This window comes from Herpailurus yagouaroundi, unplaced genomic scaffold (genome assembly GCF_014898765.1).
Source record: "Herpailurus yagouaroundi ecotype Mexico unplaced genomic scaffold, PumYag 61335, whole genome shotgun sequence".
NCBI lineage: Eukaryota > Metazoa > Chordata > Mammalia > Carnivora > Felidae > Herpailurus > Herpailurus yagouaroundi.
The window spans coordinates 4,047-8,049 of record NW_024415760.1 but is presented as its reverse complement, the minus strand read 5'-3'; the positions used below and the strand labels follow the sequence as shown (position 1 = coordinate 8,049).

At 57.5% G+C, this 4,003-nt stretch overlaps 1 long non-coding RNA gene across 1 annotated transcript; it reads left to right on the top strand.

The window, feature by feature from the left end:
* The first annotated feature begins 12 nt into the window (after positions 1-12).
* LOC121024219 (uncharacterized) lies at positions 13-1,900 on the top strand. Its single transcript, XR_005787645.1, has 2 exons — positions 13-1,212; positions 1,625-1,900. It is a non-coding gene; the product is annotated as an uncharacterized LOC121024219 (long non-coding RNA).
* The last annotated feature ends 2,103 nt before the right edge of the window (positions 1,901-4,003 follow it).

The window sequence follows — 4,003 nt, the reverse complement described above, 5'->3', positions numbered from 1 at the left end:
GGGGGGGGGGCGGCGCAGGGCACCCAGCGCCCGGCTGCCCCGCCGGCCGCGCCGCCGCCCTCCAGGGACCTCCCAGCCGGGAATGCTGGCGTTCGCAGACGGAAGCTTCGGAGTTTCGGAGGGAGCAGAGGAGGGGAGGGGGCAACGTTATTTGCACCGGCGCTCGCACGCTCCGCGGGTGATGAAATGGAACTCGCCCAACGGGGCCCGGGCCCGGCCCGGCGCGTCCCGGCGCCTGGGGAGGCGCGAAGCCGTCGGGGCGGGAACGCGCGGCCCCGCCCACACTTGTTGAACCGGGCCTGGGCCCAGGCGGCCCGGTTCCCTAAGGCCTGGCTGAGCAATTCGTGCTTCAGCCTAGAGGTATTCGCCGGGCTCCGGCTCCGTGCGGGAAGGCACGCGAGGCCTGAGTACCGTGGGGAGGACGCGGCCGCGGTGCAAAGCGGAGAGTGCCCTCGGAGAGAGCAGATCGGCTCATCACTGCCCAGAGCCCGCTTTCTGGCCAGGGAAGTGCGGAAGGCTTCGTGGAGGAAAGGGCGTTTGAACGGGTCTGAGTCCACCGAGATCCCGAAGGACCCCAGCACCTTAGTCACTGGGGCTTACACACCAGCAGACACCCTCATCCTGGTCCCAACTGGCCAGATTTCAGTGCAGCCAGGCCGAGGCCCAGGCCCTCTGGAATCAGACCCAATCTGCTTTGCCTGGTTGCAGCCACTGCAGGCAGGGAGCTCCTGTCTGCTTCCCCCCCATAGCCCACCCTGGGCCGAGGTTCAGCCTGGGACACACACCCTCCCCCTCCCCCCGCCCCCCCAACCATTCATCATGCTCTGCCCAGTCCCCAGGCTTAGCTGGAGGGAGGCCCACCCTCAGAGCCCTTGTTGGCTTGTCGCCTTCGGTGTTACTGTGGCGCTTTGGCCCCGGGCCATGGCTGGGCTTCTCTTATCACTAAGGTCAGGAATGGGACCCCTTCCTCTTTTTAGCTCTCCTCCTACCCCCCTGTAAAATAAACATTTCAGAATCTCTACCACACATACACCTTTCTCACGTATTAAATGTTTGCTGGAACAGGTTAAGAGGAAATGAGTCTGATAAATGAATTCACTCTATTCAAAAGCCAGAAGTCCAAGAGGAGCAGACCGCTGATGTCCGACTTCCGGGCAGGCCCTGTACATTGCCCCGCCCCCACTCCCAGGACTTTCTGGGAGCACCCCCTAGGTGAGTGGGGAGAGTGTGGACTTCAGGAGCAGATAGGCCCCCTCCCTCCCTCCCTCCCTCGTGGGGCCTGTGAGCTTGGCCAAGGGGCTTTCCTCTCCCCGCCTGTTTCCTAATGTCTATCACCTGAGAATCCTGTCACCTGCCTCCTGGGGTCACTGGCCTCTGGCAGGCGGTACTCTTAGCGCCTTCGCCCTCCTCTCCCAGGGCTCTGCCTTCTTGCAGCCCAAACGTACTTTAATAGTCCTCCCCTCTTACCTGCACCCTTGGGTTCAAGTGACATGACTTGAGTGCCGGCCGCGGACTTAAGCGTTTGAATAAATCCTGGAGAAACATCATTGACCAACCCTGCCTAGGAGGTAAATTCAGCTAATGAATTCAACAAACACTTACTGAGCATTTCGGTTGGTGCCAGACCCTTACAGGGGCTCGTCACCCAGTAGGTGCTTCGTGGAAACTATGACGAAGTCTTCACCGATGACCCTGGACACGAGAAGCATAGTCTTTCTCGTGGAAGGGGGGGGGGTGGGCAGTGAGGAACAACTCAAATGTCTCCACTTGTGAAAAGAATGTTACACAGTGTTTGGAATGAGGCCCCAGGAGGGAGGGATATTCGTCCATGGTTTCCGCTGCCCTATCTACAACTGTTGCTGGCACATAGTGGATTATCAATAAATATTTGTTGAATGAACGAATATCTGGTTTTCTTGACTCATGGGACCCATTCAGCCTTTCGCGTTCCAACTCTTGGTAGAGGCACGGATACAGTGCAAATTTATCATAAGGAAAGCGATGGGGCAGGTTCAGTGATAAAAGGCTGTCAGGGAGAGAGAGAGGGTGGTGGGGACCATGGAGAATGTGCCTGTCGGAAGGGTGTAGTAGCAATCATGTCATTTGAGCAGAGAAACCCGGTGTGGCCACATCTGTCCATTTTGGGAAAAGAAGCCCCCCCCCCAAAATATCCAGATTTGTACGTGAAATATACCAATGTTTAAAAGCTGGCTCGGGGCGCCTGGGTGGCGCAGTCGGTTAAGCGTCCGACTTCAGCCAGGTCATGATCTCGCGGTTCGTGAGTTCGAGCCCCGCGTCAGGCTCTGGGCTGATGGCTCGGAGCCTGGAGCCTGTTTCCGATTCTGTGTCTCCCTCTCTCTCTGCCCCTCCCCCGTTCATGCTCTGTCTCTCTCTGTCCCAAAAATAAATTTAAAAATGTTGAAAAAAAAAATTTAAAAGCTGGCTCAATTTTTTTAAAACCATGGAACAAGTCAAACACAATACCTCTGTAGGGCAGATGGGAGCCATAGACTGCTGGCGTGTGGCCTGTGGTTTGCGAGCAGCCCTGGAACCAGACGGCGTGTGTGAAGTTGGACGAACACCAGGCTAACCTGCGAGCTCCATGAGGGCAGGCACCTTCTGCTCTGGTCACACGGCATCCGTTAGATATGATTCGTTCAGTCCTTAAGCCAGTCAACAGATACTTCTCGAACACCCACCATTGGCTGGGCACTGGTGATTCTTTTTTTTTTTTTTTAATTTTTTTTTCAACGTTTATTTATTTTTGGGACAGAGAGAGACAGAGCATGAACGGGGGAGGGGCAGAGAGAGAGGGAGACACAGCATCGGAAACAGGCTCCAGGCTCCGGGCCATCAGCCCAGAGCCTGACGCGGGGCTCGAACTCACGGACCGCGAGATCGTGACCTGGCTGAAGTCGGACGCTTAACCGACTGCACCACCCAGGCGCCCCAAGGCACTGGTGATTCTATGACGTGAGGCAGACAGAATACTAAGGAAACTTTTAGCGCGGTGCATGGCTTCGGTGATGGGATAGTGACGGGCCGGGGGTGCTGAGATCTACCCAGGAGCTGTGCAGAGCAGGGAAGAGCCTGACGGCTGGTGCAAAGACCCCAGAGCGGGAGTGCGCCTAGTGTGCGTGAGATGCACAGAAAGACCAGGCAGCGATATTGTCAAGGGGATGGGAGGGTGTCAGAGCCGAGGTTGAAGAGGCAGGTGAGCCGTGTCATGTGAGGCTCAGAGTGGTGGGAAAGCCTTGGGGTCGGCTAAGGGGAACAGAGTATGTGTGTCCGGGGGAGGGTGATGAGGGTGGCCGTAGGGAGACCAGTAAGGAGGCTACTGCAGTTGTCCAAGCAGGAGGTGGCCTGGGCCATCTGCTAATGGAGCCGTGAACTCTGATTCTAAGCATTCTGAGTGGACATCTCTTGTTGGGGTGGTGGACAGGGGTGTAAAGGAAGCCAGAGCCCCAGTAAGCAAGCAAGGACCATGCTCCCCAAAAAGTAGTGGCCGGCTCCCGCCTTTGGTGCCCTGAGAAGCCCAGGGAGGGCCGAGGCAGAGTTGGATGGAGAAGGTTTGGAAGAGCCCCTTCCTGTTCTCAGAGAAAGCTTAGCAGGGGAGCCGGGACGGGGTGCAGGGAGGGGGCAGGGCTGGGAAGCACAGAGGCTGAAGGCAGAGGGTTTCTGGGAGATGAGATGTGCTGGGAGGAGAAGCAGGAAAGGGCCGGGAGTTGGGCTGCCCCAGACTTTTAGCCTCTGGGGACGCAAGCCAAGCCGCCTAACCTGGCAGTGCCTCAGTTTCCACATCTGTAAAGTGGGGCTCCTGGTTCCAGGTCTGTTCCTCCTAGCGGTCAAGAGACACTGTTGATTTGTTTTTGAGCAGCCTCTAAGAATGGACCCAGCCTTAGAGCAGGCCGATGGGGCCCTGGCCACCAAGGCCTCTGCTCAAAAGGTGGCCTTTCCGGTCCCATCTAGCAATGGCCTCCGGGAGGCCGCAAAGCCCTTGACA